Raw genomic sequence first — 11,991 nt, forward strand, 5'->3', positions numbered from 1 at the left:
TGGTGAGCAAATAAAAATGATAGAAAAGGCAATTCTCATGGTGTGTTTTTTTTTCTCCAGATGCAACAGGATATAGGAAGTGCCTAAAGTGTGGGCATATGGAAAGCAAATGAGTTTTGTAGCTCCAAAACCAATAAAGCTGACGCAGACATTTTGGAGAGGAGAAGGGGAATGTTGTGTCACCTACTGGTAAGTGTTGACTGTGGACTTGACCAGATCAAAATGCAAACAAGGGCTCTGGATTCATGTTGTGCCAATGGCTACGCCAAGAGATAAAGCACAAAGACCTCCGGTGAAAACCACTGACCTGCAAAATGGAGACCTTGTTCCTTTCTGTAGATGGGGAAATAAAGGGTTGGAGGTCACTGTTCTAGCAAATCATAGAGCAGTGCTTGTCATTGCATCCTTGATGGAGGTACTGAAGGACATGGCTTCAGGCAGGAGAGCAGTAATGGAAACACTCATGTAAAGTCAGATACTGTCTTAAATGTCTCTGGAGCAGAGTGTGATTCAGAAGACCTTTAAAGCTGCAGGGAGATGCAGACGCTGTGTCTTGGTAAGCTGACACCAAATAGCAGGTGAGCGACCTCGGATCATCTTTGTCATACTGGCCCAGAGGGAATGTCCTCGTGACTTGCATTTCTCTGGGTAAGGTGGGATCCTTGCTGTGCCTGGCTGGAAATGTGCAGGAGGGTTGTGGAAAGCTGCTATGGCAGCGTGCAGCCAGAGCTGGCTGGAGCTGTTGTTGGTCAGGTGACAGCTAGGGCCGGGCTTGGATTCTTGCTATAAATACTCCACATTGTGTTCACTTCATGGAAGCACTTTCACCAGCAGCCCCTAAATACAGAAGCCTTTGACACTCCAGTTTTGCTTTTTGCTGAATATTGCAGCTACTTCGTTCTGTCTCTGCTGTCAGATACTTTCACTTCTCTTACATACTGTTAAGAGGTCTCATCTCCTCTTTCACACCATGTCTGGCACGAGAGCTCCCTTCTGCTTATAGTGGAAGTCCTGGTGCAGCCAGGAATGGAGAACCTGGCAAGAAATATCAAAGAGGGGCCTCGGAGACTGAGCTCTTCCCAGTTCCGCTCTCTCAGATCACTGCTACCTTATGGGCTGAAATGAGACAGCCTGCACTGCTATGGCTTAAAGGGACCAGAATCAGAATCACAGGATTCTTAGGAAGGAATAAGCATCCAATGTGGGAAATCTGTAGTAGCAAAACCGGCTGCAGTGGAAGTTTTTGTGACTCAGGTTACTTGAAAGGTCTCAAAACAGCCTCACAGTGTCTCCATCCACATGGCGAGGGAAAAGATCCCTCCCACTTCTGACCAATGGACCTGTCCCCGAGTTGGCATAAATGCAGTAATCAAATCCTTTCTGAATATTTTCCCTTCCTACAACTTTCCAGAAGCCTGGGCAAAGGCTTATTGGCTTAAATAGTCACAGGGCCCTGCAGGCCTCTCACCCCAGGTGAACTTTGTGTCTGGTTAGAAGCTTACAGCCAGAATGTGTTTGTAAAGCAAGCTGCAATGGGAGGATCTGCAAAGCAGTGTTTTCCAGTGCAAATGCCTGTTCTGATCCCTGCCCTGTTCCCCACACAGGCACTTGCACTGGAAAACAGGTGCTTGCCCTTGAAAATGGATGTGGTGCGAGTGGTGGGTGGGTGAGGGATGAGTTGTGTCACTCTCACTGCATCTGATCCCACACCCTGATTGGAGGGATAGGCTTTCCTATGGGACTTTATCACCCGGATATTACATGGGATTTGTACTAAGGGAGATGCTGGTGATGGAGGCATACATCCAAACCTGGTGTCAGCATTCCATAGTATCACAAGTAGGACAGGTTTCATGGTGTGGACATCTGTACTCAGATGGAGATGCATCTTCCACTGTTGCTACAGTTTTTGCGAGGTCTTTGTTTCTTCTCCAGTAATTGCATATTCTTTCCTTCTTTCCTTTTCTAAATGGAGCCAGCCAAGAATCCATGCTTTGCATCTGTTCTACGTCTGATATCCAAGGAAAGAACCCAAAGCCAGCAAAAACGCGTCAGGTTTGAGGGCTGCTGCTAGGATGGGGAAAGTATCTTTTTCCCCAGCAGCCAAATTGCAAATGAGAGTCAAAGTCAAGCAGTGATTCTATTTTTATTCATCTTTTCTCTCTACCTTGCATTTTTGTATCTACTTGTAGAACAAAGCAAGATCCTATTGCTTGTAGTGCCTGGGGAAAGCCAGAAATCTGAGCTAACAGCAAAGTGAGCACCCAATGCTGAGGGGATCAGGTACTTAAACTCCCTACCCCCCGTGGCTCCACAAGCATCACTGAAGGGGATCTTTTCAAGCTTATCCTGGAATTTGGCTCTGTTTCTTTTTGTTATTGTGTTTTTTTTCCCCCTCCCCATTTCCATCCTTTCATTTCCAGATTTACCCACCAGTGAGGGGAACTGCCCATGGCAACCCAGACCTTTGTCACTGATGGATTAATGTTGACTTTTCATGTCAGGTGGCTTCTGTGGAACTCCACCAGGAGATAATGCAGGGAGTGATTTAGAAATCCGCATAGAAATGTTAGTAGTAAGTGATAATTATCAATAAGTGATAAGTCTAATTGCAACAAACCAGCACTTATTAGCCTGGACAGGCTGAAGAGTTGTGCAGAAAGGACATAATGAGGTTCAATGAGGGCAAGCGTAGGGTGGGACTACACACCTGGGTAGGAGTAACCTCATGCACCAGTACAGGTTGGGAGCTGAGCTGCTGGAAAGGAGCTCTGCAAAGAAGGACATGGGGGTCCTGGTGGCCAGCAGGGTGACCATGAGCCAGCAGTGTGTCCTGGTGGCCCATAAGCCAATGGTGTCCTGGGGCGTGTTGCAAAGAACATGGCCAGCAGGGCAAAGGAGATATTCCTCCGCTCTGCTCTGCCCTGGGGAGGCCATGTGTGCAGTCTGAGGAATCGAAACTGCACCTGGATCCTTGTTCTGCACACGGCAGTTACCTGACTTTTGCTGCAAGAGATTGTATCACATGTGATTTCTTGAAGGTCAATGACTGCAAACTGAAATTTTCTTATTAGGCAACATTAATCAGATTGAGGCTGCTCTAGTAGAAGATGTGAGGAACCGGCTCTGGCTCTGCTTGGCAGCAGGAAGCCTGCTAGTCCAAGTGCCACAGATGCTGAGACATTCCTTCATATGGGATGAGCCAACTCCTGCACACTGCCAAGAGCTTCCTCTGTAATTCATGGGAACCACGAGCGCGTGGCACCCAGCAAGACCAAGCTTGCTGCAAAAGCCCTTTGGAAAGGACAGGGTTTGCTTATCACAGCCTGGTGTAGTAAACTGGCTGTGGCCTTAGCCTTGCTGTTTGCCAGCATGAACATGGAGCAAGTCGTGGTGTAGGAAGGCTTGTAAACCATGGTGGGGAAACCACAGCCCGAGAGGTTATGGATGGGCTGGAATTTGATTCATACAGCCCAGATCATGTGATTTTAAATCTTGGCTACCATGCTAGCAAAGTCTATTTTGCCATGAGAAAGGCAGAGCTTCCCCACCATTATTGCTATAAAACATCAGATCCATTGCACAACTCTGCTGGGAAATGTGTGAGGGTGCTCACTAATGTGTACAGCCCGTGCCTAGGCTTGACATTGACTCTGTGTCCCATGAGAGCACTGAACTTAATTAAACCTTCACCTCAAATCCAGAAGAGGAATGAAAGAAGGCAGATTTCCCTCCTCCTTTCTTACCAGTGACTTTAATCTCCAAGTGGAACAGAGAACATGAAATGTGATTTTGCCCGGTCTGGCGGCAGGTTGAGTGGAGAAGGAGCTGGTTGGCTGGTGTGAGATGGAACATGCATCCACACAACAGGTTCTGTGTTACATCAGTTTTCCCATGATCTCACCTTCTCCAGCCCCATGAGGCTCTTTTGGTATTAGGACAGTGCACAACACAGCCATGAACATCTTACAGTAATGCCTGGTCCAATGGTCCTACAGGGATGTGATCCTTGGAGATACCCAGAAGTTTCCTTTATGGGAGTGTTTTTTTTTGGTGGGCTCAGGCTGACTTCAGGATGATGCATGTCTAGAACTGAAATCTGGTGCCAGCCCCAAGGCACTGAATATTTTTACCATCTAAATCTGCACTAGAGAAGGGATGATGTGGAACAACTTGATGCCTCTAGGACTGCTCAGGTACCTGGCACTGGACATAAGCTTTGCCAACACTCTGTCACAGCACTGCTACAGGTGAACAACCAACAGACCGAAGGTAGATGAGACATAATCTTGCCTTACCTATGATGTCACCAGTGGCTGTCTCTCAGGAAGCTGTGCAGATCCTGTCAGAGTCATAGAATCATAGAACTGTTCAGGTTGGAAAAGATCTCTGAGATCACCCAACCATGCCCACTGCCCACGTCCCTCAGTGCCACATCTCCCTGGGACACTACATCATGCAAGCTGTTCCGTGCAGGTGGATCTTTGGGTTTGCTCAGAGCTTCAGTGGTTTTACTGAGGCTGCAGATGGCTCTGAGATCTGCTGCTGGGCTGGGGCTGAAGTGAGAGCTCAGGAGGAGGGATCAATGCAGGCAAAGTGTTCCATGCTGTGCCTTGCTGGGCCATGATGAGTTGTACCACTCCATACCAGGCCTTTCCATGCCATGCCATGCCATGCCATGCCATGCTTTGCCAACCTGTGTCTTGCCATGTGTCATGGTTTTGCATGGTTAACCCATGACACCATGCCGTGCCATGCCATGCTACACTGTGCCGTGCCATGCTTTGCCAAGCTGTGTTGTGCCATGCTGGGCCATGCTGTGCCAACCTGTTTTGTGCCATGCCGTGTCCCAGTACCATCACATGGGAAAAACAGCAGCAGGTTCAGCCTTGAGCATATTGCTGAGCACTGCTGAACTGCAGCCCTCAAGGCTGACAAGCAGATGGACAAGTGATGTTAATCCTCCCCTACTTGGATTCTACCTTTTCCAAATGTCACTTGGTGGAAAATAAAGCATGCTCTGTATGTATGGTGAAAAGGTCAGAACCACTGCAATGTGAGGGTATGGGGCTTCCAAGTAGGGCCTTCCTAGGGGAAACACTTCTTGGAATTATTTGCCATTACCAGTCTTGAGAAAGTCCTGCTGGGGCTGCAGTGATCAGAGGGATGGGGATGATGACTTACAAGGCCACGAGATGGCAGCCAGAGCCTGAGAAGTGGCTGACAGGCACAGCAGCTCCCATGGAAAACTCCCTGCATTCGGGAATGTGCACCTGCACCGCTTCACTTTGAATGCTTCTTGTGTGTGTGCTCAGAATTTCCTGTTCCCATTTCATCTCTCAGCTCCTCTGAGCCCTCCTCGATCAGTCAGTATCGAATAAACGGTTTAAGCAACGTAATCCCTGCTGATAGGAAAACAGCAGCGCATCTGGTTGTACGCTGTGCTGTGAGGTCAGAAATACTAAATGCAGAGGGTGATGAGGCTCCAGCACTGCCCAGAGCTGTGGTGCCCCATCCCTGGAGGTGCCCGAGGCTGTGGATGGGCTGCTGGTATCCTCAGCTGGGGGGCATCCAGCCCATGGCAGGGGATAATGCCATAAACAGAGGTTTAGGGGCAGAAGTGATTGCTCTGACTAGAAAAACAAAAAAAGATATTTACATGGATGGCTTTTAAGATCATAGAATCTTAGACTGGTAGAAAGGCTTGTATTGGAAGGGATGTTAGAGCCCACCTGGAACCAGTGGCCAAGATCACAGAGAGAGTCCACGTAGAGGTCAAGGTACCAATCTGGAAGTCCTGCTCTAAAGCCGTTTGATCCAGAACAAGCTGCAAGGAGTGCAGTGCCTGTGGCTGCTTTTGCCACGAGGGACAGCATGGTGCTCCTGATGCTGGTGTCTCTCAGTTGCTGAACATATACCAGTGAGACACAGGAGTCCTATTATTTGCATAATGGAAGATATGTTAATGTTTCCATGTTTCAGCCCATGTAAGCTCTCCATATGCTGTGATACTCTACTGCCCATCTTTGGCCTGCTGCAGCTCTGCATTCCCTGCATTCGGCAGTGATGATCATGTTGCATACTGCAGGAGCAGCAATCAGTGACAGATTAGCACCTGCTGCTTCAGAAAGACCTTCAAATAGTAAAGAAAGAAAGGCTGAAAAAGAAATAAAGAAATAAAGTTTACAGTTCATTTCATGGCTGAATGGTTGGGACAAGTGGAGCTAGAGGAAGGTGGCACCAACCCATGCCCCTCTGACAACAACCCATTGCCCCCTATAGCCCAGGGCATCTCCAGTGTACCTGCTCCTCCTCCCTGTTCCATCCTGCTTCTATGTGCCAGGAGGAGCTGTCACACTTCTTGCCACAGCAAGAGGGATTTCTTGGCAGTCGAGAGCAGTAGGAAATGGCCACAGTGGGAATGCCAAGCAGAACAAGGAGGAAATTGTTGTCAGCCGTGGCAGAAAGGTGAGGAATCACTGCAGCAATTTCTGCACTTCCTGAATGCTTGGGTTTGTGAAATGGGAACTCCTCTGCTCAGGGTGAATTTGTTCAGTGAGCGTTCCTCTTTCTTAACAGTGTGAGCTTATTCTGTAGGATTGAGGAGCACAGCCAGATAGGAGCTTCTTTTCCCCTGACCTACCGTGACTTATTTACAAAGGTTTAGGCTGAGTTAAAGCAAAGCTGAATTCTGAGCCTGCCGGTTAATATCTTGCAGCTGCTCTTCTGAAGCCCAATCTGAAGACCATTAACGTTACTAGGGACTTTCCCTCTGACATCAGGGGGCATTTGGATGGGGTTTATGCCATGATTTTATTCCTCCTATGCAAATACATAAAATAATTCACTTAAACCCTGGAGGGAGCAGGTGAGAACCTGGTGCAGAACTGAGATGTGCACATGATCCTGCTCACTCCATGCAAAACTGCAGCAACAGCCTGTGATATTAACTGGATTTAGCACACCAGCAGGTGAACGACTGGATGACCTTCTGCTTTTAAGACCTGTGAGCAGCTCAAGGGTCTTTTAAACCCAAAAATGTTGCTCTTTCATGCAACATATTCCCTTGAAGCTGTTGGAGCATCCAGGTGCTTTAGGACTGTCACTTCTGCAGCCAGGCCAAGGCAAGCAACACACAACTGTCAGCTCATCCTTTGTCCTGGTGCTCAGAACCGAAGAGTGCAGCTGTGCCCCAGTTGTGGGGAGGCCTCAGGATCGTGAACAGAGCTGAAAACTGGGACATCCCTGAGGCTTTGTTTCCACAGCCTTCCTCAGCCATAAATGCCAGGGCTGGGATTTCTAAATCACAGCCTCCAGATTTCTTCCTGGCCGGTGTCCGGGTCCTTCTTTCCTTGCACGCTCCCTGTTCCTCAGTGCCCGAGCACGGCACAGGACGAGCACATTGAGTACATCGAGCACATTGAGCAGTCTGCACTGAGCAGGGTCGCACTGCCCAAACAGGGGCTGAAAGCAAGGGGAGCAAATGGAGCCATTCCCACCTCCCTGGGAAGCTGGCGTCAGTCACTTTGCTTTGTGAAGGTGTGTCCTTTGGTGCTGCTCCTCCATCTCTTTCAAGTAGGGATAAATAGAAAGTGTTGCCTTCTCAGCAGCGCCCACAGCTGGAGCAAAGCTCCCGATTGGGAACCGGTGGCTCCGGAGTCATCACTGCGTTGTGGTCCCTTTGGCCACCAGAGGAGAGTGCGCTCCTGCCATCTCATGGACGCCTCCGAGAACAAGAAAGAATTTCTCAACAGGAAGAGAGGATTGTGATGAATTTTTCTTCAAATCTATTTCACCAGTTGAGAATTTAGCAAAGTATTAAACAGATCAATTTCTCTCTCTTTTTTTCCCCCTTTTGCCTTTGTGCAGGCTTTTGATTATGCAGTTGTCGTAATGAACTCAATGTGGTTGTTTCCGATTTGGCCCCGTAGCATCTGGCAGGGAGCCGCCGTCTGAACGCGAGCCTCGCTGCATCCAGATTTGATTCCTTTTCCTTGGCACGGCTTTCCCTCCTGCTGATGGAAGCTTTAAAGAAAAAAAATACCATGACATCTGAAACACTGCCAAAAAACATCAACATGCTTTTTAGCTGCCATCTATTGTGCAACGCAAACCTCTCAAGATGCCGTGTTTCCAAAGCTGTGGTGCACCTGCTTGCTAGAAGAAGCACCTCGTCACACGGTGACACGTTTTGTTAAATCACTTTTGGTGTTTTTCAGCTTCAGGATGTGGGTCTCTTCCCACCCAGCCCTGTTTTCTTCCTCCACCCCAAGATTTCACCATGAAACAGCGTTTCCTTCTAGAATTGTGATCTGTGATTATACAACGCACTTTCAACCCTCTGCTTTTGGCAGATGTTTGTCGGTCTATGGTGAGAGCTTCCGTGATGGGGTGTTTAGTTGTGTCCCAGTGCTGCCATCACCATGAAAGCCCACTGAGGTCCAGCTGGTTCAGCCAGCTCTTCACTACCCACTGTTGTGCTGAAGAGGGCTCTGCTGCCCGGCCAAAGCGCAGCTCCCTGGGCTGCAAAGAGGAAAAGCTGATTTTCCTGTTTGTATGATTTCTTATTCTTTTTTTTTTTTTCTTGCTTGTTTTTTCAAGGTAGGTTTCAGCTCCACAGGTGCTTCATTGGAGTGGGAATCTGAGATGGAGCTGTGTGCTGAAGATGAGCTCAGGCGGGCAGGGAGGGCTCAGCAGGGAGGAATCTCCGGAGAAGGACGCGGGATGCCTTCCCTCTGCTCCCACCTGGTGGATCAAAGAAGTGCTCAGCCATCCCCACCAGCAGGTCACCTTCCAGGTGTCACAGCCATACACACCTCACTCAGGTTACAGCACCCACTGCTGGCACCCGCTATCCCTGCAGAGAGCACGAATGACACATGCTCACTATGAGGGCTGCCCTCCAAAGACCCCTCCTTTCTTCAAGAACCTCAGGAAGTGACACAAATAACAAAAAAAAACCCCAAAAATCCATAAAACCCAACCCACTTCAAGGCCATGAGGAGCTCACACTACTCAGAGCCCTCTGTCCTCATTACAGGACCCTGTGATACTTAATTGTAAGCGGAGGATGTGGGCACCCTCTCCGTTGCCCTTGGCTGTGAGCTGCCATGGGGTGGGTGGCAGCTTGTGGTGACAGACAGTCGTCACCCAGCCATCACACCACCTGGAGCTTCCAGCAGCTGCCGAATAAACGGAGCCCCTTGGAAAGTTTGTCAATATTTATCCTCGCTGCATATAGCAGATGAGTGCTAGCAAATTACAGGCTGTACCACCGCAGACAGGCAGGCTCTGGTTGTGTGCAGTCGGGCTTGCCAAGTGTCCTTATTGATGTTGCCTTCATCAGCTGTGCTTGTTGTAAATCAGCCACTTCAGTGTGCTGCTTGCTGCTGCGGAGGGTCTGGGAATAGTCTCAAATCTTGGCAGGAGTTCTCGTGCAATCCAGAATGGTGTGGCCATATGGGGGTCACAGTAGAAGCAGGTTAGCTTACTTTGTAGAGGTCTGGAAAACACAACTGGACCTCTGGAGGAACGCAGCCCATCCTTGGCCATAAGATTTGGCCATCTCTTTGAGTTAGCCAAATTCTTTTCTGCAGGCTGAGGGTGAACATTTTTGCCCCATACCAGCCCTCCCTGTCCTCTCTAAACTGGGAAAGCTCTGCCTAGCTCTGTGCTCAGAGCATGACACTCTGATGTATCTAAGGGGTAAGGAGATAACGGGCCCAGATATGATTACCATATATACTTTCCCCATGACCAACTTTACACGTGCCAAGATAAGACTGCAGTACTCACTTTCCCCATGGCCAACTTTGTTCCCCCCCAAAAACCTCCTGTTTTTTCCCTTCACTACTTGTAGAGAGCAACTTAGATTCCAGGATTCTACAACCTTCTGATGCTGGTGGTAGGGCAGACTGGTGGCTCTTTTGCCATCCCATGGACACAGACCCAAGTCCACTCAGTGGGCTCATTGGTCCTGGGTCAATGTTTCCAAATGAAAGAGAGTAGAGGGAAGATCTCCCCTCCCTCCTTTTCCATTCTGCAGTTGAACAGACACAACATTTCTCTTCATTTGCCACAGAACAGCACAGGTCCCAGTTCCCATATTGTGAAGCCCTCTGCCATAAATCAGGCTGATAGGTTTATTCTCTACGTAATGGGAAATTATGACAAATGCAGCTGTATAATCTAGTTAGTAACTCACCATAATGACTACTTCTGGGGTGATTTATGGGTTTTGTCATATGTAAGCTTTCAGAACACTAGAGATTACATTTTTCACACTTTTCGTTGGAATCTCAGTTTATTAGACTTTACTGCAGCATTAATCACTTGCAGTACAACCCCGGACTTCACCAGTGTATCAGATCAGCATGGAAAAAGCAGAGAAAACAAGAGCTGTTGTGAATTAATGAGCCGGGTAGCATGTCTCCTAACCAGCAAGGAACAACCTGTGTTCTTCTTCAAGCCACAGCAGAAAGCCCTGAAGCCCACAAGTCTTTGATGCGATGCGAGCAAGGGGCAAAGAAGTGAAACACCAGAGCCAGGCTTGAAAGCTGAAGGATCTGCAAGGCTGAGTCGGTTCTAATTAATGGTGAAATGATGTGCGAATCTGTCCTGAGTGTTCAAATAAAGAAGATTGATTCCCAGTTATAATATGTCTTATAAGTAAAACACTGGGATTATATAGGAGAGATGTATGTGTTGTGAAACAACCGATAAATCAGACAGACAGTTCCAAGGTCTACTGTGAAGGTCTGGGAAACTTTCAAAGTTGCCATTTATGGAGTTTGGTGTGGGATAAACTGGACCAAAAGGCCATCGTTACCCAAATTGCTTTGGTTTATGGTGTTTTTTGCAAGAGGCCCGTTCAGATAACACTTATAACATTCCAGGAAATAAGTTGAAAAAGCCTCTACAATCCATCAGCAACAAGCAGAGGGGAGGCTGGGGGTGATGTGACTCATTCCCCATGAGGGAGGGACGTTGGGACCCATTGCAGTGCTGGGAGGACACACAGGGTACAGGCCTCTCTTAGGGCAAATCAGTGTGGTTAAGGGATGTGCAGCTCCAACATTTGCATGCAGAAGCCTGGATGTGTGCTGGAGGTCCTCAGCACCTGGCTGTGCTGCCTGGGTTTTTGGTGCATGGGTAAGATGATCTGCAGGAGGGAGCAGTATCTCAGCTCACCAAGCACCTGGAGAGCTGCAGACACCGATCACTGATAAGGGACAGGCCAGGCAGGTGACATGGGGGACTGCTCCTGGTGTCCCCTTTCTGCTGCTGCTTACTGCTAAAGATAACAGCCTGTTACCAAGCTCTTTCTGCTCAAGCAATAAGAGGACAGTGAGACTTGGTGCTGTACATCTCTGCTGCTGTCTGCACTTCTTTGCTGCCCCATACTGCCAGCAGATGGGCTGTGCTTGCTTTAGAACAGGCTGTAGTGTGAGTCTTTGCTGTTGGAAGCAGCAGGTCATCCATCACTAAACCAGAACCTGATTTTATTTTCCTCTTTCCAGGAACACAAAGGGCCACTCTTGTTTATTTCATTCCCATTTCCCATTTTTCTTGTTTGGGTAGTGCAAGATGTCTGCTGCATGAGAAGCATGAAACATTACATTTCACCAGTGCGTGGCATCTGCAACTGGACATGAATGCTGCTAAATGTCCTTCTGGAGGCTTGGAGACATGGCTGCTTTGACGAACTTGACGATCTTAGAGGTCTTTTCCAACCTTAATGGTTCTATGGCTCTGGGACATATGGATGGAAGATGCAGGATGTGAACACAGCAGAAAGCCCAAGATAGCAACATCAGACCCTTTCGGTCTGAGCAGCATGGCAGGGGCTAAATCCAGCTCAGATCTTCTCAGCCTGTGCCCATCAGTCACTGGAAGTCATCATCACTGCGACGAGGGCAGGAGTGGGAGAGGATCTTAGTGTACTTCTCCAGTTGCCATGTACACACCTCTAGCTCTCTGCTGGCATCTGGA

The 11,991-nt window shown here is 48.5% G+C and overlaps 1 long non-coding RNA gene across 1 annotated transcript; it reads left to right on the top strand.

Moving 5' to 3' along the window:
* Window positions 1-226: 226 nt before the first annotated feature.
* Window positions 227-10,653, top strand: LOC107315534. Its single transcript, XR_001555950.2, has 2 exons — window positions 227-578; window positions 8,606-10,653. It is a non-coding gene; the product is annotated as an uncharacterized LOC107315534 (long non-coding RNA).
* The last annotated feature ends 1,338 nt before the right edge of the window (window positions 10,654-11,991 follow it).

The sequence above is a fragment of the Coturnix japonica genome, chromosome 5 (genome assembly GCF_001577835.2).
Source record: "Coturnix japonica isolate 7356 chromosome 5, Coturnix japonica 2.1, whole genome shotgun sequence".
In the NCBI taxonomy this organism is placed as follows: Eukaryota; Metazoa; Chordata; class Aves; order Galliformes; family Phasianidae; genus Coturnix; species Coturnix japonica.